At 54.4% G+C, this 26,609-nt stretch overlaps 4 non-coding genes across 4 annotated transcripts; all 4 read right to left on the bottom strand.

The window, feature by feature from the left end:
• Positions 1–1,786: 1,786 nt before the first annotated feature.
• On the bottom strand, positions 1,787–1,848 carry LOC147091294 (U7 small nuclear RNA). The gene has a single exon (XR_015075264.1). It is a non-coding gene; the product is annotated as a U7 small nuclear RNA (small nuclear RNA).
• An 11,922-nt stretch (positions 1,849–13,770) lies between these two features.
• Positions 13,771–13,832, bottom strand: LOC147091293 (U7 small nuclear RNA). Its single transcript, XR_015075262.1, has one exon. It is a non-coding gene; the product is annotated as a U7 small nuclear RNA (small nuclear RNA).
• Positions 13,833–19,232: 5,400 nt separating this feature from the next.
• On the bottom strand, positions 19,233–19,294 carry LOC147091292 (U7 small nuclear RNA). Its single transcript, XR_015075260.1, has one exon. It is a non-coding gene; the product is annotated as a U7 small nuclear RNA (small nuclear RNA).
• Positions 19,295–23,357: 4,063 nt separating this feature from the next.
• Positions 23,358–23,419, bottom strand: LOC147091291 (U7 small nuclear RNA). Its single transcript, XR_015075261.1, has one exon. It is a non-coding gene; the product is annotated as a U7 small nuclear RNA (small nuclear RNA).
• Positions 23,420–26,609: the final 3,190 nt, after the last annotated feature.

Raw genomic sequence — 26,609 nt, 5'->3', positions numbered from 1 at the left:
TGGGGGGAAGAGAGAGAGCGACTGGGGGGAAGAGAGAGAGTGACTGGGGGGACGAGAGAGAGCGACTGGGGGCGAAGAGAGAGATCGACTGGGGGGAATAGAGAGCGACTGGGGGAAGAGAGAGAGCGACTGGGGGGAAGAGAGAGAGCGACTGGGGGGGAAGAGAGAGAGCGAGTGGGGGGGAAGAGAGAGAGCGACTGGGGGGGAAGAGAGAGAGCGACTGGGGGGCAGAGAGAGAGCGACTGGGGGAAGAGAGAGCGACTGGGGGGAAGAGAGAGAGCGACTGGGGGGAAGAGAGAGAGCGACTGGGGGGTAGAGAGAGAGCGACTGGGGGGGAAGAGAGAGAGTGACTGGGGGGGACAAGAGAGAGCGACTGGGGGGGAAGAGAGAGAGCGACTGGGGGGGAAGAGAGAGAGCGACTGGGGGGGACGAGAGAGAGCGACTGGGGGGGAAGAGAGAGAGCGACTGGGGGGAAGAGAGAGAGTGACTGGGGGAAGAGAGAGCGACTGGGGAGGGGGGAAAGGGAAAGGGGGATGGGGGAGGGGGGAAGAGAGGGGGAGTGGGGTGGGGAAAGGGGGGTGGGGGAATAAGTGGGGTGGGGGAAAAGGGGGAAGGGGGGGTGGGGGGGAAATTACAAGTTGAAGGCGCTAGATAAATGCAAGCTGGGTTAACGGCGTTTCTTAGAATCCCTCTGACATCCACTACAATAAAGAGATATTTTGAAAGCATTGGCAGTACAACCTCTCGCAGAGGTCGAGCCGGATACCGACCTGGATGAGCAGAGCCCGGCCACAGAAGCTCAGGAAGCGAGCGCCGGGGCGGCTGCAGAGGAGGAAGAAGCAGCCGAGCGAGAGCAGGGCGGCGGCGGCCAGCGCCATGGTGGTGCGGCCCGAGCGAGTCCGGGCGCCGGTCGGTGCAGCCCCGCAGCGGAGCAGAGGCTCCAGCACCCGGCACCACTCAGGCTCGGAGACGGGCAGCCGGCGCCGGCACTGCCGCTCGAAATGGCCGTCAAAGTAGGCGAGCCTCCGGGCGAAGGGCAACGACCGCGGCCCGAGCAGCAGCTCCTTCCCCGCCGGCCCATCATCGCTGTGACTACTTCCGCGAGGCCGGGGTGACAGCAAGAGAGGGGAAGCACGGTGGCATAGTGGTTAGCACTGTTGCCTCACAGCGCCAGGGACCCGGGTTTGAATCCGGCCTCGGGCGACTGTCTGTGTGGAGTTTGCACATTCTCCCCGTGTTTGCGTGGGTTTCCTCCAGGTGCTTCGGTTTCCTCCCACAGTCCAAAGATGTGCGGGTTAGGTTGATTGACTATGATAAATTGACCCTTAGTGTTAGGGGGGGATTAAATACGTGGGGTTACGGGGATAGGGTGGGATATGTGTTGGTGTAGGGGTTACGGGGATCGGGTGGGATATGTGTCGGTGCAGGCTCGATGGGCCGAAATGGCCTCTATCTGCACTGTGGGGTTTCTGTGATTCTGTGAGGGGAGAAAGCTACTGAATTTGGATGATCAGCCATGATCTCATTGAATGGCGGAGCAGGCTCGAGGGGCCGAATGGCCTACTCCTGCTCCTATCTTCTATGTTTTTAAAGAGTGGTGGAGGCAGACTCAGGACCCTACGGACACCCAGCAGCCAATCAACCCTCTGAGATCACACCACTTGGGGAAGAGGCCATGGCCTGAGACAATTCACAGTCAGCGTCAAATAAAGGGAGAAATTAATCTCCACAACAACAGCCACTCATATGACCATATACTGAACATTTTCTGTCATTCATTAAAGTGGGTGGTTCCAGCTGAAACAGCCGAAACCTGCTGGACAAGTAGTAAAAGAGCTATAACCAACCAGCAACTGGCCGCAGCCCAGTATCCAACCCAGCCACAGACCCCTCACAGTGAGGGTGAGAGAGCTGGGATTGCCCAGACAGCTTTCACACATACAACTAACACCCCCACAGCTTACACATTACCGCTGCCTCCTTCACGTATCAGTTTTGAACTTAAATCTGCTGCATATCCTCGCAGCTCAACTCGGCAGTGCCTTCTGGGAGGTGCATCTCATCAACGAGCAGCTCCCTGATTGGTGGCAATTTCCAAGGCCCGATTTATGTCCTCAACTCTCTCTTTCCACCTTCTGTTTCCTTTAAACATAGAAACATAGAAGATAGGAGCAGGAGTAGGCCATTCGGCCCTTCGAGCCTGCTCCGCCATTCAATGAGATCATGGCTGATCATCCAAATTCAGTACCCTGTCCCTGCCTTCTCCCCATACCCCTTGATCCCTTTAGCCTTAAGAAATATATCTAACTCTTTCTTGAATATATTTAATGAACTGGCCTCCACCGCCCTCTGTGGCAGAGAATTCCACAGGTTCACCACTCTCTGGGTGAAGAAATTCCTCCTCTTTCAGTCCTAAATGTCCTACCCCTTATTCTTAGACTATGACCCCTGGTTCTGGACTCCCCGACCATCGGGAACATCCTTCCAGCATCTAGTCTGTCCAGGCCTGACAGAATTTTATAGGTTTCGATGAGATCCCCTCTCAATCTTCTAAACTCCAGTGAGTAAATGCCCAATCGACACAATCTCTCCTCATACGTCATTCCTGCCATTCCAGGTATCAGCCTGGTGAATCTTCGCTGCACTCCTTCCATGGCAAGAATGTCCTTCCTCAGGTAAGGCGACCAAAACTGCACACAATACTCAAGGTGCGGTCTCACCAAGGCCCTGTACAACTGCAGCAAGACATCCTTGTTCCTGTACTCGAACCCTCTTGCTACGAAGGCCAACATACCATTTGCCTTCTTAACCACCTGCTGCACCTGCATGCTTACCTTCAGCGACTGGTGCACAAGAACACCCAGGTCTCTTTGCACTTCCCCTTCTCCCAATCTATTGCCATTCAAATAATAATCTGCCTTCCTGTTTTTGCCACCAAAGTGGATAACCTCACATTTATCCACATTATAGTGCATTTGCCGTGTTTCTGCCCAATCACCTAACCTGTCCAAATTGTACTGGAGTTTCATGACATCCTCCTCACAGCATACCCTCCCACCCAGCTTTGTGTCGTCTGCAAATTTGGAGGTACTACATCCAATTCCCTCATCCAGATCATTAATATATATTGTGAACAGCTGGGGTCCTAGGACCAATCCTTGCGGTACCCCACTAGTCACTGCCTGCCACTCGGAAAACTACCCGTTTATTCCAACTCTTTGCTTTCTGTCCGCCAACCAGTTCTCTATCCAAGTCAATACCTTGCCCCAATCCCATGTGCCTTAATTTCGCACGCGAATCTCTTATGCGGGGCCTTATCGAAAGCCTTCTGAAAGTCCAAATACACCACATCCACTGGTTCTCCCTTATCTATTTTACCAGTTACATCCTCAAAAAATTCCAGTAGATTAGTCAAGCATGATTTACCTTTTGTAAATCCATGTTGACTTTGTCCGATCCTGTCACTGTTTTCCAAGTGCTCTGCTATTACATCTTTTATAATGGACACTAGCATTTTCCCACTACCGATGTCAGGCTTACCGGTCTATAATTCCCCGCTTTTTCACTGCCACCTTTTTTGAATAGTGGGGTAACATACCCCTTGATCCCTTTAGCCTTAAGAAATATATCCAACTCCTTCTTGAATATATTTAATGAATTGGCCTCTGCTGCCTTCTGTGGTAGAGAATTCCACAGGTTCACCACTCTCTGGGTGAAGAAATTCCTCCTCATTTCTGTCCTAAATGGCTTACCCCTTATCCTTAGACTGTGACCCCTGGTTCTGGAGTCCCCGACTAGAGAGAAACTGTTCCCGTTGGCAGAAGGGTTGAGAACCAGAGGACACAGATTTAAGGTGATGGGCAAAAGAACCATAGGCGATGTAAAAAATTTTTTTTTTACTCAGCGAGTGGCTAGGATCTGGAATGCAGTGGTTGACATGGCCCTTAACCGTGTCCGTTCTATCTCCCGCACTTCTGCCCTCACCCCTGCCCCTCTCTCCCGGAACCACGATAGGGTTCCCCTTGTCCTCACCTTTCACCCCACCAGCCTCCACATTCAACGGATCATCCTCCGCCATTTCCGCCACCTCCAACGTGATCCCACTACCAAACACATCTTCCCCTCACCTCCCCTTTCAGCATTCCGCAGGGACTGCTCCCTCCGCGACACCCTAGTCCACTCCTCTATCACCCCCAGCACCCCTTTCCCTTCGCCCGGCACCTTCCCGTGCAAGCACAGGAGATGCAACACGTGCCCTTATATCTCCCCCCTTCCCACTGTCCAGGGCCCCAAACACCCCTTCCAGGTGAAACAGCGATTTACTTGTACTTCTCGCAATCTAGTATACGGTATTCGCTGCTCACGCTGCGGTCTCCGCTACATTGGGGAGACCAAACGCAGATTGGGTGACCGCTTTGCGGAACACCTCCGTTCAGCCCGTAAGGGGGACCCTGAGCTCCCGGTCGCCTGTCACTTTAATTCTCCACTCCCAATCAGGCCTCACCATCCTCGGCCCCTTGCATTGCTCCACTGAAGCTCAGCATAAGCTCGAGGAACAGCACTTCATCTTTCGATTAGGCACTTTCCAGCCTTCTGAACTCAACATAGAGTTCAACAGAATAACAACAGAGAATGCTGGAAAAACTCAGCAGGTCAGGCAACATCCATGGAGAGAAATTTGAGTTGACGTTTCGGGTTGAAACCCTTCTTCAAAACTGGGAAGAAAATAAAAAGATCGAAGGCAAAGCTGCGATCGAACAAAAGAAGAAAAGGAGACAATAAAAGGTATTAGAAGCCAGATGAGATGGTAATGGGGGGAAGAGGGAGAGCGACTGGGGGGAAGAGAGAGAGCGACTGGGGGGAAGAGAGAGAGCGACTGGGGTGTAGAGAGAGAGCGACTGGGGGGAAGAGAGAGAGAGAGCGACTGGGGGGAAGAGAGAGAGCGACTGGGGGGAAGAGAGAGAGCGACTGGGGGGAAGAGAGAGAGAGAGCGACTGGGGGGAAGAGATAACGACTGGGGGGAAGAAAGAGAGTGACTGGGGGGGAAGAGAGAGAGCAACGGGGGAAGAGAGAGAGCGACTGGGGGGACGAGAGCGAGCGACTGGTGGGGAAGAGAGAGAGCGACTGGGGGGAAGAGAGAGAGCGACTGGGGGGAAGAGAGGCAGCGACTGGGGGGAAGAGAGAGAGCGACTGGGGGGAAGAGAGAGAGCGACTGGGGGGGAAGAGAGAGAGCGACTGGGGGGAAGAGGGAGAGCGACTTTGGGAAAGAGAGAGAGCGACGGGGGGAAGAGAGAGAGCGACTGGGGGGAAGAGAGCGAGCGACTGGGGGGAAGAGAGAGAGCGACTGGGGGGAATAGTGAGAACGACTAGGGGGAAGAGAGAGAGCGACTGGGGGGGAAGAGAGAGAGCGACTGGGGAAGAGAGAGCACGACTGGGGGGGAAGAGAGAGAGCGACTGGGGGAGAAGAGAGAGAGCGACTGGGGGAGAAGAGAGAGAGCGACTGGGGGGGAAGAGAGAGAGCGACTGGGGGGAAGAGAGAGAGCGACTGGGGGGGAAGAGAGAGAGCGACTGGGGGGAAGAGAGAGAGCGACTGGGGGGGGAAGAGAGAGAGCGACTCGGGGGGAAGAGAGAGTGCGACTGGGGGGGAAGAGAGAGAGCGACTGGGGGGAAGAGAGAGAGCGACTGGGGGGGAAGAGAGAGCGACTGGGGGGGAAGAGAGAGAGCGACTTGGGGGGACGAGAGAGAGCGACTGGGGGGGAAGAGAGAGAGCGACGGGGGGAAGAGAGAGAGAGAGCGACTGCGGGGAAGAGAGAGAGTGACTGGGGGAAGAGAGAGCGCGACTGGGGGGAAGAGAGAGCAACTGGGGGGTAGAGAGAGAGCGACTGGGGGGAAGAGAGAGAGAGAGCGACTGCGGGGAAGAGAGAGAGTGACTGGGGGAAGAGAGAGCGCGACTGGGGGGAAGAGAGAGCGACTGGGGGGTAGAGAGAGAGCGACTGGGGGAACAGAGAGCGCGACTGTGGGGAAGAGTGAGAGCGACTGGGGGGGAAGAGAGAGCGACTGGGGGGAAGAGAGAGAGCGACTGGGGGGAATAGAGAGAGCGACTGGGGGGAATAGAGAGAGCGACTGGGGGGGAAGAGAGAGAGCGACTTGGGGGGGACGAGAGAGAGCGACTGGGGGGGAAGAGAGAGAGCGACGGGGGGAAGAGAGAGAGCGACTGGGGGAAGAGAGAGCGACTGGGGGGAAGACAGAGAGCGACTGGGGGGAAGAGAGAGAGCGACTGGGGGGAAGAGAGAGAGCGACTGGGGGGAAGAGAGAGAGAGCGACTGGGGGGAAGAGAGAGAGCGACTGGGGGGGAAGAGAGAGCGACTGGGGGGGAAGAGAGAGAGCGACTGGGGTGGAAGAGAGAGAGCGACTGGGGGGAAGAGAGAGCGACTGGGGGGGAAGAGAGAGAGCGACTTGGGGGGACGAGAGAGAGCGACTGGGGGGAAGAGAGAGAGCGACGGGGGGAAGAGAGAGAGAGGGCGACTGCGGGGAAGAGAGAGAGTGACTGGGGGAAGAGAGAGCGCGACTGGGGGGAAGAGAGAGCGACTGGGGGGTAGAGAGAGAGCGACTGGGGGAAGAGAGAGCGCGACTGTGGGGAAGAGAGAGAGCGACTGGGGGGGAAGAGAGAGCGACTGGGGGGAAGAGAGAGAGCGACTGGGGGGAATAGAGAGAGCGACTGGGGGGGAAGAGAGAGAGCGACTTGGGGGGGACGAGAGAGAGCGACTGGGGGGGAAGAGAGAGAGCGACGGGGGGAAGAGAGAGAGCAACTGGGGGAAGAGAGAGAGTGACTGGGGGGAAGACAGAGAGCGACTGGGGGGAAGAGAGAGAGCGACTGGGGGGAAGAGAGAGAGCGACGGGGGGAAGAGAGAGAGAGCGACTGGGGGAAGAGAGAGAGCGACTGGGGGGGAAGAGAGAGAGCGACTGGGGGGGAAGAGAGAGAGCGACTGGGGTGGAAGAGAGAGAGCGACGGGGGGAAGAGAGAGCGACTGGGGGGGAAGTGAGAGAGCGACGGTGGGGAAGAGAGAGAGCGACTGGGGGGAAGAGAGAGAGCGACTGGGGGGAAGAGAGAGAGCGACTGAGGGGGAAGAGAGAGAGCGACTGAGGGGGAAGGGAGAGAGCGACGGGGGGAAGAGAGAGCGACTGGGGGAAGAGAGAGAGCGACTGCGGGGGGAAGAGAGAGAGCGACTGGGGGGAAGAGAGAGAGCGACGGGGGGAGAGAGAGAGCGACTGGGGGAAGAGAGAGAGCGACTGGCGGGGAAGAGAGAGAGCGACTGGGGGGGAAGAGAGAGAACGGCTGGGGGGGAAGAGAGAGAGCGACTGGGGGGGAAGAGAGAGAGCGACTGGGGGGGAAGAGAGAGAGCGACTCGGGGGGAAGAGAGAGAGCGACTGGGGGAGAAGAGAGAGAGCGACTGGGGGGGAAGAGAGAGAGCTGACTGGGGGAAGAGAGAGAGCGACTGTGGGGGAAGAGAGAGAGCGACTGGGGGAAGAGAGAGAGCAACTGGGGGAAGAGAGAGAGCGACTGGGGGAAGAGAGAGAGCAACTGGGGGGAAGAGAGAGAGCGACTGGGGGGGGACGAGAGAGAGCGACTGGGGGGGAAGAGAGAGAGCGACTGGGGGGAAGAGAGAGAGCGACTGGGGTGGGAAGAGAGAGAGCAGCTGGGGGGAAGAGAGAGAGCGACTGGGGGGAAGAGAGAGAGCGACTGGGGGTAAGAGCGAGAGCGACTGGGGGGGAAGAGAGAGAGCGACTGGGGGGGGACAAGAGAGAGCGACTGGGGGAGAAGAGAGAGAGCGACTGGGGGGGAAGAGAGAGAGCGACTGGGGGGAAGAGAGAGAGCGACTGGGGGGGACGAGAGAGAGCGACTGGGGGGAAGAGAGAGAGCGACTGGGGGGAAGAGAGAAAGTGACTGGGGAGGAAGAGAGAGAGCGACTGGGGGGAAGAGAGCGAGCGACTGGGAGGGAAGAGAGAGAGCGACTTGGGGGAAGAGAGAGAGCGACTGGGGGGGAAGAGAGAGAGTGACTGGGGGGAAGAGGGAGAGCGACTGGGGGAAGAGAGAGAGCGACTGGGGGGAAGAGAGAGAGCGACTGGGGGATAGAGAGAGAGCGACTGGGGGGAAGAGAGAGAGAGAGCGACTGGGGGGGAAGAGAGAGAGCGACTGGGGGGAAGAGAGAGAGTGACTGGGGGGAAGAGAGAGAGCGACTGGGGGGAAGAGAGAGAGCGACTGGGGGGAAGAGAGAGAGTGACTGGGGGAAGAGAGAGCGCGGCTGGGGGGAAGAGAGAGCGACTCGGGGGAAGAGAGAGAGCGACTGTGGGGGGAAGAGAGAGAGAGAGCGACTGGGGGGAAGAGAGAGAGAGAGCGACTGGGGGGAAGAGAGAGAGAGAGCAACTGGGAGGAAGAGAGAGAGAGAGCAACTGGGGGGAAGATAGAGAGAGAGCAACTGGGGGGAAGAGAGAGAGAGAGCGACTGGGGGGAAGAGAGAGAGCGAGCGACTGGGTGGAAGAGAGAGGGAGAGCGACTGGGGGGACGAGAGAGAGAGAGTGACTGGGGGGAAGAGAGAGAGAGAGAGCGAGAGCGACTGGGGGAAAGAGAGAGAGCGAGCGACTGGGGGGAAGAGAGAGAGCGAGCGACTGGGGGGAATAGAGAGAGCGAGCGACTGGGGGGAAGAGAGAGAGAGAGCGACGGGGGGGAAGAGAGAGAGCGACTGGGGGGAAGAGAGAGAGAGAGCGACTGGGGGAAGAGAGAGAGAGAGCGACTGGGGGGAAGAGAGAGAGAGAGCGACTGCGGGGAAGAGAGAGAGAGAGCGACTGGGGGGAAGAGAGAGAGAGAGAGCGAGAGCGACTGGGGGGAAGAGAGAGAGCGAGCGACTGGGGGGAAGAGAGAGCGCGAGCGACTGGGGGGAAGAGAGAGAGAGAGCGACTGGGGGGAAGAGAGAGAGAGAGCGACGGGGTGAAGAGAGAGAGCGACTGGGGGAAGAGAGAGAGCGACTGGGGGGAAGAGAGAGAGCGACTGGGGGGAAGAGAGAGAGCGACTGGGGGGAAGAGAGAGAGCGACTGTGGGAAGAGAGCGCAACTGGGGGGAAGAGAGAGGGCGACTGGGGGGAAGAGAGAGAGCGACTGGGGTGAAGAGAGCGAGCGACTGGGGGGAAGAGAGAGAGCGACTGGAGGGAAGAGAGAGAGCGACTGGGGGGAAGAGAGAGAGCGACTGGGGGGAAGAGAGAGAGCGACTGAGGGGAAGAGAGAGCGACTGGGGGGAAGAGAGAGAGCGACTGGGGGGGTAAGAGAGAGAGCGACTGGGGGGAAGAGAGAGAGCGACTGGGGGGAAGAGAGAGAGCGACTGGGGGGGAAGAGAGAGAGCGACTGGGGGGGGAAGAGAGAGCGCGACTCGGGGGGAAGAGAGAGAGCGACTGGGGGGGAAGAGAGAGAGCGACTGGGTGGGAAGAGATCGAGCGACTGGGTGGAAGAGGGAGAGCGACTGGGGGGAAGAGAGAGAGCGACTGGGGGGAAGAGAGAGAGAGAGCGACTGGGGGGAAGAGAGAGAGCGAGCGACTGGGGGGAAGAGAGAGAGAGAGCGAGTGGGGGGAAGAGAGAGAGAGAGCGACTGGGGGGAAGAGAGAGAGAGAGCGACTGGGGGGAAGAGAGAGAGAGAGAGTGAGAGCGACTGGGGGAAGAGAGAGAGCGAGCGACTGGAGGGAAGAGAGAGAGCGAGCGACTGGGGGGAAGAGAGAGAGCGAGCGACTGGGGGGAAGAGAGAGAGAGTGCGACGGGGGGAAGAGAGAGAGCGACTGGGGGGGAAGAGAGAGAGCGACGGGGGGAAGAGAGAGAGCAACTGGGGGAAGAGAGCGCAACTGGGGGGAAGAGAGAGGGCGACTGGGGGGAAGAGAGAAAGCGACTGGGGGGAAGAGAGCGAGCGACTGGGGGGAGAGAGAGCGACTGGGGGTAAGAGAGAGAGCGAGGGGGGGAAGAGAGAGAGCGACTGGGGGGAAGAGAGAACGACTGGGGGGAAGAGAGAGAGTGACTGGGGGGGAAGAGAGAGAGCGACGGGGGAAGAGAGAGAGCGACTGGGGGGACGAGAGCGAGCGACTGGGGGGGAAGAGAGAGAGCGACTGGGGGGGAAGAGAGAGAGCGACTGGGGGGGAAGAGAGAGAGGGACTGGGGGGGAAGAGAGAGAGCGACTGGGGGGGAAGAGCGAGAGCGACTGGGGGGAAGAGAGAGAGCGACTGGGGGGAAGAGAGAGAGCGACTGGGGGGGAAGAGAGAGAGCGACTGGGGGGGAAGAGAGAGAGCGACTGGGGGGAAGAGAGAGAGCGACTGGGGGGGAAGAGAGAGAGCGACTGGGGGGAAGAGAGACAGCGACTGGGGGGAAGAGAGAGAGCGACTGGGGGGAAGAGAGAGAGCGACTGGGGGGAAGAGAGACAGCGACTGGGGGGAAGAGAGAGAGCGACTGGGGGGAAGAGAGAGAGCGACTGGGGGGGAAGAGAGAGAGCGACTGGGGGGAAGAGAGAGAGCGACTTTGGGAAAGAGAGAGAGCGACTGGGGGGAAGAGAGAGAGCGACTGGGGGGAAGAGAGCGAGCGACTGGGGGGAAGAGAGAGAGCGACTGGGGGGAAGAGTGAGAGCGACTAGGGGGAAGAGAGAGAGCGACTGGGGGGGAAGAGAGAGAGCGACTGGGGGGGAAGAGAGAGCACGACTGGGGGGAAGAGAGAGAGCGACTGGGGGGGAAGAGAGAGAGCGACTGGGGGAAGAGAGAGAGCGACTGGGGGGGAAGAGAGAGAGCGACTGGGGGGAAGAGAGAGAGCGACTGGGGGGAAGAGAGAGAGCGACTGGGGGGAAGAGAGAGAGCGACTGGGGGGGGAAGAGAGAGAGCGACTCGGGGGGAAGAGAGAGAGCGACGGGGGGGAAGAGAGAGAGCGACTGGGGGGAAGAGAGAGAGCGACTGGGGGGAAGAGAGAGAGAGAGCGACTGCGGGGAAGAGAGAGAGTGGCTGGGGGAAGAGAGAGCGCGACTGGGGGGAAGAGAGAGCGACTGGGGGGTAGAGAGAGAGCGACTGGGGGAAGAGAGAGCGCGACTGTGGGGAAGAGAGAGAGCGACTGGGGGGGAAGAGAGAGCGACTGGGGGGAAGAGAGAGAGCGACTGGGGGGAATAGAGAGAGCGACTGGGGGGGAAGAGAGAGAGCGACTTGGGGGGGACGAGAGAGAGCGACTGGGGGGGAAGAGAGAGAGCGACGGGGGGAAGAGAGAGAGCGACTGGGGGAAGAGAGAGAGCGACTGGGGGGAAGACAGAGAGCGACTGGGGGGAAGAGAGAGAGCGACTGGGGGGAAGAGAGAGAGCGACTGGGGGGAAGAGAGAGAGAGCGACTGGGGGGAAGAGAGAGAGCGACTGGGGGGGAAGAGAGAGAGCGACTGGGGGGAAGAGAGAGAGCGACTGGGGTGGAAGAGAGAGAGCGACTGGGGGGAAGAGAGAGCGACTGGGGGGGAAGAGAGAGAGCGACGGGGGGGAAGAGAGAGAGCGACTGGGGGAAGAGAGCGAGCGACTGGGGGGGAAGAGAGAGAGCGACTGAGGGGGAAGGGAGAGAGCGACGGGGGGAAGAGAGAGTGACTGGGGGAAGAGAGAGAGCGACTGCGGGGGGAAGAGAGAGAGTGACTGGGGGGTAGAGAGAGAGCGATGGGGGGAGAGAGAGAACGACTGGGGGAAGAGAGAGAGCGACTGGGGGAAGAGAGAGAGCGACTGGGGGGGAGGAGAGAGAGCGACTGGGGGGGAAGTGAGAGAGCGACTGAGGGGGAAGAGAGAGAGTGACGGGGGGAAGAGAGAGAGCGACTGGGGGAAGAGAGAGAGCGACTGGGGGGGAAGAGAGAGAGCGACTGGGGGGGAAGAGAGAGAACGGCTGGGGGGGAAGAGAGAGAGCGACTGGGGGGGAAGAGAGAGAGCGACTGGGGGGGAAGAGAGAGAGCGACTGGGGGGGAAGAGAGAGAGCGACTGGGGGGGAAGAGAGAGAGCGACTGGGGGGGAAGAGAGAGAGCGACTGGGGGGGAAGAGAGAGAGCGACTGGGGGAAGAGAGAGCGCGACCGGGGGGAAGAGAGAGAGCGACTGGGGGGAAGAGAGAGAGCGACTGGGGGGGAAGAGAGAGAGCGACTGGGGGGGACGAGAGAGAGCGACTGGGGGGGAAGTGAGAGAGCGACTGGGGGGAAGAGAGAGAGCAACTGGGGTGGGAAGAGAGAGAGCAACTGGGGGGAAGAGAGAGAGCGACTGGGGGGAAGAGAGAGAGCGACTGGGGGTAAGAGCGAGAGCGACTGGGGGGGAAGAGAGAGAGCGACTGGGAGGGACGAGAGAGAGCGACTGGGGGGGAAGAGAGAGAGCGACTGGGGGGGAAGAGAGAGAGCGACTGGGGGGAAGAGAGAGAGCGACTGGGGGGAAGAGAGAGAGCGACTGGGGAGGGGGGGAAAGGGAAAGGGGGGAAAGGGGGATGGGGAGGGGGGAAGAGAGGGGGAGTGGGGTGGGGAAAGGGGGGTGGGGGAATAAGTGGGGTGGGGGAAAAGGGGGAAGGGGCTGGGGGGGAAGTTAGAAGTTGAAGGCGCTAGATAAATGCAAGCTGGGTTAACGGCGTTTCTTAGAATCCCTCTGACATCCACTACAATAAAGAGATATTTTGAAAGCATTGGCAGTGCAACCTCTTGCAGAGGTCGAGGCGGATACCGACCTGGATGAGCAGAGCCCGGCCACAGAAGCTCAGGAAGCGAGCGCCGGGGCGGCTGCAGAGGAGGAAGAAGCAGCCGAGCGAGAGCAGGGCGGCGGCGGCCAGCGCCATGGTGGTGCGGCCCGAGCGAGTCCGGGCGCCGGTCAGTGCAGCCCCGCAGCGGAGCAGAGGCTCCAGCACCCGGCACCACTCAGGCTCGGAGACGGGCAGCCTGCGCCGGCACTGCCGCTCGAAATGGCCGTCAAAGTATGCGAGCCTCCGGGCGAAGGGCAGCGACCGCGGCCCCGAGCAGCAGCAGCTCCTTCCCCGCCGGCCCATCATCGCTGTGACTACTTCCGCGAGGCCGGGGTGACAGGAGAGAGGGGAAGCACGGTGGCATAGTGGTTAGCACTGTCGCCTCACAGCGCCAGGGACCCGGGTTCGAATCCGGCCTCGGGTGACTGTCTGTGTGGAGTTTGCACATTCTCCCTGTGTTTGCGTGGGTTTCCTCCGGGTGCTCCGGTTTCCTCCCACAGTCCAAAGATGTGCGGGTTCGGTTGATTGGCTATGATAAATTGACCCTTAGTGTTGGGGGGATTAAATACGTGGGGTTACAGGGATAGGGTGGGATATGTGTTGGTGTAGGGGTTCCGGGAATCGGGTGGGATATGTGTCGGTGCAGGCTCGATGGGCCGAAATGGCCTCTATCTGCACTGTGGAGTTTCTGTGATTCTGTGAGGGGAGAAAGCTACGGAGAAGGCAGAGACAGGGTACTGAATTTGGATGATCAGCCATGATCTCATTGAATGGCGGAGCAGGCTTGAGGGGCCGAATGGCCTACTCCTGCCCCTATCTTTTATGTTTCTAAAGGGTGGTGGAGGCAGACTCAAGTGCCTGCGGACACCCAGCAGCCAATCAACCCTCTGGGGCCCCACCACTTGGGGAGAGAACATGGCCTGCGAGAGTTCACAGTCAGCGTGAATTAAAGGGAGAAATTAACCTCCACAACAACAGCCATTCATATGACCATATACTGAACTTTATCTGTCATTCATTAAAGTGGGTGGTTCCAGCTGAAACAGCCGAAACCTGCTGGACAAGTAGTAAAAGAGCTATAACCAACGAACAGCTGGCCGCAGCCCAGTATCCAACCCAGCCACAGACCCCTCACAGTGAGGGTGTGAGAGCTGGGCTTGCCCAGACAGCTTTCACACATACAACTAACACCCCCACAGCTTACACATTACCGCTGCCTCCTTCACCTATCAGTTTTGAACTTAAATCTGCTGCATATCCTCGCAGCTCAACTCGGCAGTGCCTTCTGGGAGTTGCATCTCATCAACGAGCAGCTCCCTGATTGGTGGCAATTTCCAAGGCCCGTTTTATGTCCTCAACTCTCTCTTTCCACCTTCTGTTTCCTTTAAACATAGAAACATAGAAGATAGGAGCAGGAGTAGGCCATTCGGCCCTTCGAGCCTGCTCCGCCATTCAATGAGATCATGGCTGATCATCCAAATTCAGTACCCTGTCCCTGCCCTCTCCCCATACCCCTTGATCCCTTTAGCCTTAAGAAATATATCTAACTCTTTCTTGAATATATTTAATGAACTGGCCTCCACCGCCCTCTGTGGCAGAGAATTCCACAGGTTCACCACTCTCTGGGTGAAGAAATTCCTCCTCTTTCAGTCCTAAATGTCCTACCCCTTATTCTTAGACTATGACCCCTGGTTCTGGACTCCCCGACCATCGGGAACATCCTTCCAGCATCTAGTCTGTCCAGGCCTGACAGAATTTTATAGGTTTTGATGAGATCCCCTCTCAATCTTCTAAACTCCAGTGAGTAAATGCCCAATCGACACAATCTCTCCTCATACGTCATTCCTGCCATTCCAGGTATCAGCCTGGTGAATCTTCGCTGCACTCCTTCCATGGCAAGAATGTCCTTCCTCAGATAAGGCGACCAAAACTGCACACAATACTCAAGGTGCGGTCTCACCAAGGCCCTGTACAACTGCAGCAAGACATCATTGTTCCTGTACTCGAACCCTCTTGCTACGAAGGCCAACATACCATTTGCCTTCTTAACCACCTGCTGCACCTGCATGCTTACCTTCAGCGACTGGTGCACAAGAACACCCAGGTCTCTTTGCACTTCCCCTTCTCCCAATCTATTGCCATTCAAATAATAATCTGCCTTCCTGTTTTTGCCACCAAAGTGGATAACCTCACATTTATCCACATTATAGTGCATTTGCCGTGTTTCTGCCCAATCACCTAACCTGTCCAAATTGTACTGGAGTTTCATGACATCCTCCTCACAGCATACCCTCCCACCCAGCTTTGTGTCGTCTGCAAATTTGGAGATACTACATCCAATTCCCTCATCCAGATCATTAATATATATTGTGAACAGCTGGGGTCCTAGGACCAATCCTTGCGGTACCCCACTAGTCACTGCCTGCCACTCGGAAAACTACCCGTTTATTCCAACTCTTTGCTTTCTGCCCGCCAACCAGTTCTCTATCCAAGTCAATACCTTGCCCCCAATCCCATGTGCCTTAATTTTGCACGCTAATCTCTTATGCGGGGCCTTATCGAAAGCCTTCCGAAAGTCCAAATACACCACATCCACTGGTTCTCCCTTATCTATTTTACCAGTTACATCCTCAAAAAATTCCAGTAGATTAGTCAAGCATGATTTACCTTTTGTAAATCCATGTTGACTTTGTCCGATCCTGTCACTGTTTTCCAAGTGCTCTGCTATTACATCTTTTATAATGGACTCTCGCATTTTCCCCACTACCGATGTCAGGCTTACCGGTCTATAATTCCCCGCTTTTTCACTGCCACCTTTTTTGAATAGTGGGGTAACATACCCCTTGATCCCTTTAGCCTTAAGAAATATATCCAACTCCTTCTTGAATATATTTAATGAATTGGCCTCTACGGCCTTCTGTGGTAGAGAATTCCACAGGTTCACCACTCTCTGGGTGAAGAAATTCCTCCTCATTTCTGTCCTAAATGGCTTACCCCTTATCCTTAGACTGTGACCCCTGGTTCTGGACTCCCCGACTAGAGAGAAACTGTTCCCGTTGGCAGAAGGGTTGAGAACCAGAGGACACAGATTTAAGGTGATGGGCAAAAGAACCATAGGCGATGTAAAACATTTTTTTTTTACTCAGCGAGTGGCTAGGATCTGGAATGCAGTGGTTGACACGGCCCTTAACCGTGTCCGTTCTATCTCCCGCACTTCTGCCCTCACCCCTGCCCCTCCCTCCCGGAACCACGATAGGGTTCCCCTTGTCCTCACCTTTCACCCCGCCAGCCTCCACATTCAACGGATCATCCTCCGCCATTTCCGCCACCTCCAACGTGATCCCACCACCAAATGCATCTTCCCCTCACCTCCCCTTTCAGCATTCCGCAGGGACTGCTCCCTCCGCGACACCCTAGTCCACTCCTCTATCACCCCCAGCACCCCTTTCCCTTCGCCCGGCACCTTCCCGTGCAAGCACAGGAGATGCAACACGTGCCCTTATATCTCCCCCCTTCCCACTGTCCAAGGCCCCAAACACCCCTTCCAGGTGAAACAGCGATTTACTTGTACTTCTCGCAATCTAGTACACTGTATTCGCTGCTCACGCTGCGGTCTCCGCTACATTGGGGAGACCAAACGCAGATTGGGTGACCGCTTTGCGGAACACCTCCGTTCAGCCCGTAAGGGGGACCCTGAGCTCCCGGTCGCCTGTCACTTTAATTCTCCACTCCCAATCTGACCTCACCATCCTCGGCCTCTTGCATTGCTCCACTGAAGCTCAGCGTAAGCTCGAGGAACAGCACCTCATCTTTCGATTAGGCACTTTCCAGCCTTCTGAACTCAACATAGAGTTCAACAGAATAACAACAGAGAATGCTGGAAAAACTCAGCAGGTCAGGCAACATCCATGGAGAGAAATTTGAGTTGACGTTTCGGGTTGAAACCCTTCTTCAAAGCTGGGAAGAAAATAAAAAGATCGAATGCAAAGCTGCGATCGAACAAAAGTAGAAAAGGAGACAATAAAAGGTATTAGAAGCCAGATGAGATGGTAATGGGCCCGTGGAGACAAAAGGCAGCTGAGATTAGGTGTGAAGTGTACTGGCAGGATAAGGACAGCTGCCAGGTGAGAGAGAGAAACAAAAGGAAAGGAGGGGGGGGGGCGTGTAAAAGGAGGCCCCAAAACAAAGGGATGGAAAAGATTAAAAGGAAAAAAGTAATAGGGGCCGAGGTTATGATCTGAAATTGTTGAACTCGATATTGAGTCCGGAAAGCTGCAGAGTGCCTAATCGGAAGATGAGGTGCTGTTCCTCGAGTTTACGTTGAGCTTGGCACCTTCCCGTGCAAGCGCAGGAGATGTAACACCTGCCCCTATACCTCCCCCCTTCCCACTGTCCAGGGCCCCAAACACCCCTTCCAGGTGAAACAGCGATTTACTTGTACTTCTCGCAATCTAGTATACTGTATTCGCTGCTCACGATGCGGTCTCCTCTACATTGGGGAGACTGAACGCAGATTGGGTGACCGCTTTGCGGAACACCTCCGTTCAGTCCGTAAGGGTGACCCCGAGCTTCCGGTCGCCTGTCACTTTAATTCACCGCCCCATTCCCACTCGGACCTCACCGTCCTTGGCCTCTTGCATTGTTCCACTGAAGCTCAACGTAAACTCGAGGAACAGCACCTCATCTTCCGATTAGGCAGTCTGCAGCCTTCCGGACTCAATATCGAGTTCAACAATTTCAGATCATAACCCCGGCCCCTATCACACATATATATATATATATTATCCACACTGTTTGTCTATGTCTTTTTTTCTTCTCCCACACAGCTGTCTTCCATTCTGCCAGCGCATTTTACACTTCATCTAGAACCATCCCTTGTTTCTTAACCTGTCCCATTACCATCTCCTTCTGCCTTGAATATCTCTTAACCTCTCCTATCACCGACCTTCCCTTTTGTTCTTTCATCCCCTCCCCCATTTCCCAGTTCCCACACTTGCTTAAAAACCTGTTCCATTTCCTGCTTTTTTCCAGTTCTGACGAAAGGTCATCGACCTGAAACATTAACTCTGTTTCTCTCTCTTCACAGATGCTGCCCTGGCCTGCTGAGTTTCTCCAGCATTTTCTGTTTTTATTTCTGGAATGCACTGCCAGGACTGGACAGACTAGATGCAGGAAGGACGTTCCTGATGGTCGGGGAGTCCAGAACCAGGCGTCACAGTCTAAAGATAAGGGGTAAGCCATTTAGGACAGAGATGAGGAGGAATTTTTTCACCCAGAGAGCGGTGAACCTGTGGCATTCTCTTCCACAGAAGGCAGTAGAGGCCAATTCATTAAATATATTCAAGAAGGAGTTGGATATATTTCTTAAGGCTAAAGGGATCAAGGTGCGCCGACAACAACCTGGCCCTTAACACCAAGAAAACAAAGGAAATAATCGTGGACTTCAGGAAGTCCAAAGGCGGAAGTCACACCCCCATCCACATCAATGGGGCGGAGGTGGAAAGGGTGGCCAGCTTTAAGTTCCTCGGAGTCCACATCACGGAAGACCTCTCCTGGTCCCTCAACACCTCCTCTCTGGTGAAGAAGGCCCAGCAGCGCCTATATTTCTTGAGGAGGCTGAAGGGATGTAATCTGTCACCCCCGATCCTCTCTAACTTCTACCGCTGCACTATAGAGAGCATCCTGACAAACTGTATCACGGTATGGTACGGCAGCTGTAGCTCCCATGACCGGAAAGCCCTGCAGCGGGTAGTCAAAACTGCCCAACGCATTACCGGCACCCGGCTACCGACCATAGAACATATATATCAGAAACGCTGCCTACGGAGGGCACGGTCCATCATCAAAGACCCTACCCACCCCAGCCACAGTCTGTTCGCCCTCCTACCATCTGGAAGACGCTACAGGTGCATTCGCACCCGTACGACCAGATTTAGGAACAGCTTCTTTCCCAGGGCTGTCATCCTACTGAACTCCACAAATAAACTCTAAAGCCTGCACATCTGCCGATGCACTTTATTATGGTCATATTTATGCTAATATATATGTACAAATGTATGTTGAAATGTTTGTGTCCTAATCCAAATTGTACACTCTCGGGAGCCGCAAGCCTACATTTCGTTGTACTGCACTTGTGCACTAACAATGACAATAAAAGTTGATTTGATTTGATTGATTTGAAAGAAAGCAGGGACAGGGTACTGAATTTGGATGATCAGCCATGATCGCAATGAATGGCGGAGCAGGCTCGAGGAGCCGAATGGCCGACTCCTGTTCCTATCATCTATGTTTTTAAAGGGTGGTGGAGGCAGACTCAGGGGCCTGTGAACACCCAGCAGCTAATCAACCCTCTGAGGTCACACCACTTGAGGAGAGAACATAGCCTGCGAGAGTTCACAGTCAGCATCAATTAAATGGAACAGTTAACCTCCACAACAACAGCCATTCATATGACCATATACTGAACTTATCTATCATTCATTAAAGTGGGTGGTTCCAGCTGAAACAGCCGAAACCTGCTAGACAAGTAGTAAAAGAGCTATAACCAACGAACAACTGGCCGCAGCCCAGTATCCAGCCCAGCCACAGACCCCTCACAGTGAGGGTGAGAGAGCTGGGATTGCCCAGCCAGCTTTCACACATACACCTTCCACCCCCACAACTTACAAATTACCGCTGCCTCCTTCACATATCAGTTTTGAACTTAAATCTGCTGCATATCCTCGCAGCTCAACTCGGCAGTGCTTTCTGGGAGCTGCATCTCATCAACGAGCAGCTCCCTGATTGGTGGCAATTTCCAAGGCCCGATTTATGTCCTCAACTCTCTCTTTCCACCTTCTGTTTCCTTTAAACATAGAAACATAGAAACAGAGAAGATAGGAGCAGGAGTAGGCCATTCGGCCCCTCGAGCCTGCTCCACCATTCAATGCGATCATGGCTGATCATCCAAATTCAGTACCCTGTCCCTGCCTTCTCCCCATATCCCTTGATCCCTTTAGCCTTAAGAAATATATCCAACTCCTTCCTGAATATATTTAATGAATTGGCCTCTACGGCCTTCTGTGGTCGAGAATTCCACAGGTTCACCACTCTCTGGGTGAAGAAATTCCTCCTCATTTCTGTCCTAAATGGCCTACCCCTTATCCTTAGACTGTGACCCCTGGTTCTGGACTCCCCGACTAGAGAGAAACTGTTCCCGTTGGCAGAAGGGTTGAGAACCAGAGGACACAGATTTAAGGTGATGGGCAAAAGAACCATAGGCGATGTAAAACATTTTTTTTTTACTCAGCGAGTGGCTAGGATCTGGAATGCAGTGGTTGACACGGCCCTTAACCGTGTCCGTTCTATCTCCCGCACTTCTGCCCTCACCCCTGCCCCTCTCTCCCGGAACCACGATAGGGTTCCCCTTGTCCTCACCTTTCACCCCGCCAGCCTCCACATTCAACGGATCATCCTCCGCCATTTCCGCCACCTCCAACGTGATTCCACCACCAAACGCATCTTCCCCTCACCTCCCCTTTCAGCATTCCGCAGGGACCGCTCCCTCCGCGACACCCTGGTCCACTCCTCTATCACCCCCAGCACCCCTTCCCCTTCGCCCGGCACCTTCCCGTGCAAGCACAGGAGATGCAACACAGGCCCTTATATCTCCCCCCTTCCCACTGTCCAGGGCCCCAAACACCCCTTCCAGGTGAAACAGCGATTTACTTGTACTTCTTGCAATTTAGTATACAGTATTCGCTCCTCACGCTGCGGTCTCCGCTACATTGGGGAGATTGGGTGACCGCTTTGCGGAACACCTCCATTCAGCCCGTAAGGGGGACCCTGAGCTCCCGGTCGCCTGTCACTTTAATTCTCCACTCCCAATCTGACCTCACCGTCCTCGGCCTCTTGCATTGCTCCACTGAAGCTCAGCGTAAGCTCGAGGAACAGCACCTCATCTTTCGATTAGGCACTTTCCAGCCTTCTGAACTCAACATAGAGTTCAACAGAATAACAACAGAGAATGCTGGAAAAACTCAGCAGGTCAGGCAACATCCATGGAGAGAAATTTGAGTTGACGTTTCGGGTTGAAACCCTTCTTCAAAACTGGGAAGAAAATAAAAAGATCGAAGGCAAAGCTGCGATCGAACAAAAGAAGTAAAGGAGACAATAAAAGGTATTAGAAGCCAGATGAGATGGTAATGGGCCCGTGGAGACAAAAGGCAGCTGAGATTAGGTGTGAAGTGTACTGGCAGGATAAGGACAGCTGCCAGGTGAGAGAGAGAAACAAAAGGAAAGGAGGGGGGGGGGTGGTGTAAAAGGAGGACCCAAAACAAAGGGATGGAAAAGATTAAAAGGAAAAAAGTAATAGAGGCCGAGGTTATGATCTGAAATTGTTGAACTCGATATTGAGTCCGGAAAGCTGCAAAGTGCCTAATCGGAAGATGAGGTGCTGTTCCTCGAGTTTACGTTGAGCTTGGCACCTTCCCGTGCAAGCACAGGAGATGTAACACCTGCCCCTATACCTCCCCCCTTCCCACTGTCCAGGGCCCCAAACACCCCTTCCAGGTGAAACAGCGATTTACTTGTACTTCTCACAATCTAGTATTACTGTATTCGCTGCTCACGATGCGGTCTCCTCTACATTGGGGAGACTGAACGCAGATTGGGTGACCGCTTTGCTGAACACCTCCGTTCAGTCCGTACGGGTGACCCCGACCTTCCGGTCGCCTGTCACTTTAATTCACCGCCCCATTCCCACTCGGACCTCACCGTCCTTGGCCTCTTGCATTGTTCCACTGAAGCTCAACGTAAACTCGAGGAACAGCACCTCATCTTCCGATTAGGCACTCTGCAGCCTTCCGGACTCAATATCGAGTTCAACAATTTCAGATCATAACCCCGGCCCCTATCACACATATATATATATATATTATCCACACTGTTTGTCTGTGTCTTTTTTCTTCTCCCACACAGCTGTCTTCCATTCTGCCAGCGCATTTTACACTTCATCTAGAACCATCCCTTGTTTCTTAACCTGTCCCATTACCATCTCCTTCTGCCTTGAATATCTCTTAACCTCTCCTATCACCGACCTTCCCTTTTGTTCTTTCATCCCCTCCCCCATTTCCCAGTTCCCACACTTGCTTAAAAACCTGTTCCATTTCCTGCTTTTTTCCAGTTCTGACGAAAGGTCATCGACCTGAAACATTAACTCTGTTTCTCTCTCTTCACAGATGCTGCCCTGGCCTGCTGAGTTTCTCCAGCATTTTCTGTTTTTATTTCTGGAATGCACTGCCAGGACTGGACAGACTAAATGCAGGAAGGACGTTCCTGATGGTCGGGGAGTCCAGAACCAGGCGTCACAGTCTAAAGATAAGGGGTAAGCCATTTAGGACAGAGATGAGTAGGAATTTTTTCACCCAGAGAGTGGTGAACCTGTGGCATTCTCTTCCACAGAAGGCAGTAGAGGCCAATTCATTAAATATATTCAAGAAGGAGTTGGATATATTTCTTAAGGCTAAAGGGATCAAGGTGCGCCGACAACAACCTGGCCCTTAACACCAAGAAAACAAAGGAAATAATCGTGGACTTCAGGAAGTCCAAAGGCGGAAGTCACACCCCCATCCACATCAATGGGGCGGAGGTGGAAAGGGTGGCCAGCTTTAAGTTCCTCGGAGTCCACATCACGGAAGACCTCTCCTGGTCCCTCAACACCTCCTCTCTGGTGAAGAAGGCCCAGCAGCGCCTATATTTCTTGAGGAGGCTGAAGGGATGTAATCTGTCACCCCTGATCCTCTCTAACTTCTACCACTGCACTATAGAGAGCATCCTGACAAACTGTATCACGGTATGGTACGGCAGCTGTAGCTCCCATGACCGGAAAGCCCTGCAGCGGGTAGTCAAAACTGCCCAACGCATTACCGGCACCCGGCTACCGACCATAGAACATATATATCAGAAACGCTGCCTACGGAGGGCACGGTCCATCATCAAAGACCCTACCCACAGTCTGTTCGCCCTCCTACCATCTGGAAGACGCTACAGATGCATTCGCACCCGTACGACCAGATTTAGGAACAGCTTCTTTCCCAGGGCTGTCATCCTACTGAACTCCACAAATAAACACTAAAGCCTGCACATCTGCCGATGCACTTTATTATGGTCATATTTATGCTAATATATATGTACAAATGTATGTTGAATGTTTAAGTGTCCTAATCCAAATTGTACACTCTCGGGAGCCGCAAGCCTACATTTCATTGTACTGCACTTGTGCACTAACAATGACAATAAAAGTTGATTTGATTTGATTGATTTGAAAGAAAGCAGGGACAGGGTACTGAATTTGGATGAGCAGCCATGATCGCAATGAATGGCGGAGCAGGCTCGAGGGGCCGAATGGCCGACTCCTGTTCCTATCATCTATGTTTCTAAAGGGTGGTGGAGGCAGACTCAGGGGCCTGTGAACACCCAGCAGCTAATCAACCCTCTGAGATCACACCACTTGAGGAGAGAACATAGCCTGAGAGAGTTCACAGTCAGCGTCAATTAAAGGGAGAAATTAACCTCCACAACAACAGCCATTCATATGACCATATACTGAACTTCAGCTGTCATTCATTAAAGTGGGTGGTTCCAGCTGAAACAGCCGAAACCTACTAGACAAGTAGTAAAAGAGCTATAACCAACAAGCAACAGGCCGCAGCCCAGTATCCAACCCAGCCACAGACCCCTCACAGTGAGGGTGAGAGAGCTGGGCTTGCCCAGACAGCTTTTACACATACACCTCCCACCCCCACAGCTTACAAATTACCGCTGCCTCCTTCACATATCAGTTTTGAACTTAAATCTGCTGCATATCCTCGCAGCTCAACTCGGCAGTGCTTTCTGGGAGCTACATCTCATCAACGAGCAGCTCCCTGATTGGTGGCAATTTCCAAGGCCCGATTTATGTCCTCAACTCTCTCTTTCCACCTTCTGTTTCCTTTAAACATAGAAACATAGAAGATAGGAGCAGGAGTAGGCCATTCGGCCCCTCGAGCCTGCTCCACCATTCAATGCGATCATGGCTGATCATCCAAATTCAGTACCCTGTCCCTGCCTTCTCCCCATATCCCTTGATCCCTTTAGCCTTAAGAAATATATCCAACTCCTTCCTGAATATATTTAATGAATTGGCCTCAACTGCCTTCTGTGGTCGAGAATTGCACAGGTTCACCACTCTCTGGGTGAAGAAATTCCTCCTCATTTCTGTCCTAAATGGCTTACCCCTTATCCTTAGACTGTGACCCCTGGTTCTGGACTCCCCGACTAGAGAGAAACTGTTCCCGTTGGTGGAAGGGTTGAGAACCAGAGGACACAGATTTAAGGTGATGGGCAAAAGAACCAAAGGCGATGTAAGAATTTTTTTTTTTACTCAGCGAGTGGCTAGGATCTGGAATGCAGTGGTTGACACGGCCCTTAACCGTGTCCGTTCTATCTCCCGCACTTCTGCCCTCACCCCTGCCCCTCCCTCCCGGAACCACGATAGGGTTCCCCTTGTCCTCACCTTTCACCCCACCAGCCTCCACATTCAACGGATCATCCTCCGCCATTTCCGCCACCTCCAACGTGATCCCACTACCAAATGCATCTTCCCCTCACCTCCCCTTTCAGCATTCCGCAGGGACTGCTCCCTCCGCGACACCCTAGTCCACTCCTCTATCACCCCCAGCACCCCCTCCCCTTCGCCCGGCACCTTCCCGTGCAAGCACAGGAGATGCAACACGTGCCCTTATATCTCCCCCCTTCCCACTGTCCAGGGCCCCAAACACCCCTTCCAGGTGAAACAGCGATTTACTTGTACTTCTTGCAATTTAGTATACTGTATTCGCTGCTCACGCTGCGGTCTCCGCTACATTGGGGAGATTGGGTGACCGCTTTGCGGAACACCTCCATTCAGCCCGTAAGGGGGACCCTGAGCTCCCAGTCGCCTGTCACTTTAATTCTCCACTCCCAATCTGACCTCACCATCCTCGGCCTCTTGCATTGCTCCACTGAAGCTCAGCGTAAGCTCGAGGAACAGCACCTCATCTTTCGATTAGGCTCTTTACAGCCTTCTGAACTCAACATAGAGTTCAACAGAATAACAACAGAGAATGCTGGAAAAACTCAGCAGGTCAGGCAACATCCATGGAGAGAAATTTGAGTTGACGTTTCGGGTTGAAACCCTTCTTCAAAACTGGAAAGAAAATAAAAAGATCGAAGGCAAAGCTGCGATCGAACAAAAGAAGAAAAGGAGACAATAAAAGGTATTAGAAGCCAGATGAGATGGTAATGGGCCCGTGGAGACAAAAGGCAGCTGAGATTAGGTGTGAAGTGTACTGGCAGGATAAGGACAGCTGCCAGGTGAGAGAGAGAAACAAAAGGAAAGGAGGGGGGGGGGGGAGGTGGTGTAAAAGGAGGACCCAAAACAAAGGGATGGAAAAGATTAAAAGGAAAAAAGTAATAGAGGCCGAGGTTATGATCTGAAATTGTTGAACTCGATATTGAGTCCGGAAAGCTGCAAAGTGCCTAATCGGAAGATGAGGTGCTGTTCCTCGAGTTTACGTTGAGCTTGGCACCTTCCCGTGCAAGCGCAGGAGATGTAACACCTGCCCCTATACCTCCCCCCTTCCCACTGTCCAGGGCCCCAAACACCCCTTCCAGGTGAAACAGCGATTTACTTGTACTTCTCGCAATCTAGTATACTGTATTCGCTGCTCACGATGCGGTCTCCTCTACATTGGGGAGACCAAACGCAGATTGGGTGACCGCTTTGCGGAACACCTCCGTTCAGTCCGTAAGGGTGACCCCGAGCTTCCGGTCGCCTGTCATTTTAATTCACCGCTCCATTCCCACTCGGACCTCACCGTCCTTGGCCTCTTGTATTGTTCCACTGAAGGTCAATGTAAGCTCGAGGAACAGCACCTCATCTTCCGGTTAGGCACTTTGTAGCCTTCTGGACTCAATATCGAGTTCAACAATTTCAGATCATAACCCCGGCCCCTATCACATATATATATATATATATATTATCCACACTGTTTGTCTGTGTCTTATTTTCTTCTCCCACACAGCTGTCTTCCATTCCGCGAGCGCAATTTACACTTCATCTAGAACCATCCCTTGTTTCTTAACCTGTCCCATTACCATCTCCTTCTGCCTTGAATATCTCTTAGCCTCTCCGGCCTTCTATCCTATCACCGACCTTCCCTTTTGTTCTTTCATCCCCTCCTCCCTTTCCCAGCCCCTACACTTGCTTAAAAACCTGTTCCATTTCCTGCTTTTTTCCAGTTCTGACGAAAGGTCATCGACCTGAACCGTTAACTCTGTTTCTCTCTCTTCACAGATGCTGCCCTGGTCTGCTGAGTTTCTCCAGCATTTTCTGTTTTTATTTCTGGAATGCACTGCCAGGACTGGATAGACTAGATGCAGGAAGGATGTTCCCGATGGCGGGGGAGTCCAGAACCAAGGGTCACAGTCTAAGGATAAGCCATTTAGGACAGAAATGAGGAGGAATTTCTTCACCCAGAGAGTGGTGAACCTGTGGAATTCTCGACCACAGAAGGCAGTAGAGGCCAATTCATTAAATATATTCAAGAAGGAGTTGGATATATTTCTTAAGGCTAAAGGGATCAAGGGGTATGGGGAGAAGGCAGGGACAGGGTACTGAATTTGGATGAGCAGCCATGATCACATTGAATGGCGGAGCAGGCTCGAGGGGCCGAATTGCCTACTCCTGCTCCTATCTTCTATGTTTCTAAAGGGTGGTGGAGGCAGACGCAGGGGCCAGAGGGCACCCAGCAGCCAATCAACCTTCTGAGGTCACACCACTTGTGGAAAGGGCATGGCCTGCATCA

Source organism: Somniosus microcephalus, unplaced genomic scaffold, assembly GCF_052327205.1.
Source record: "Somniosus microcephalus isolate GS21.2 unplaced genomic scaffold, FLI_Smic_1.0 unresolved_chr3, whole genome shotgun sequence".
NCBI lineage: Eukaryota > Metazoa > Chordata > Chondrichthyes > Squaliformes > Somniosidae > Somniosus > Somniosus microcephalus.
Note: the sequence above shows the minus strand (reverse complement) of the source record. Positions and strands in the feature narration are given on the sequence as shown.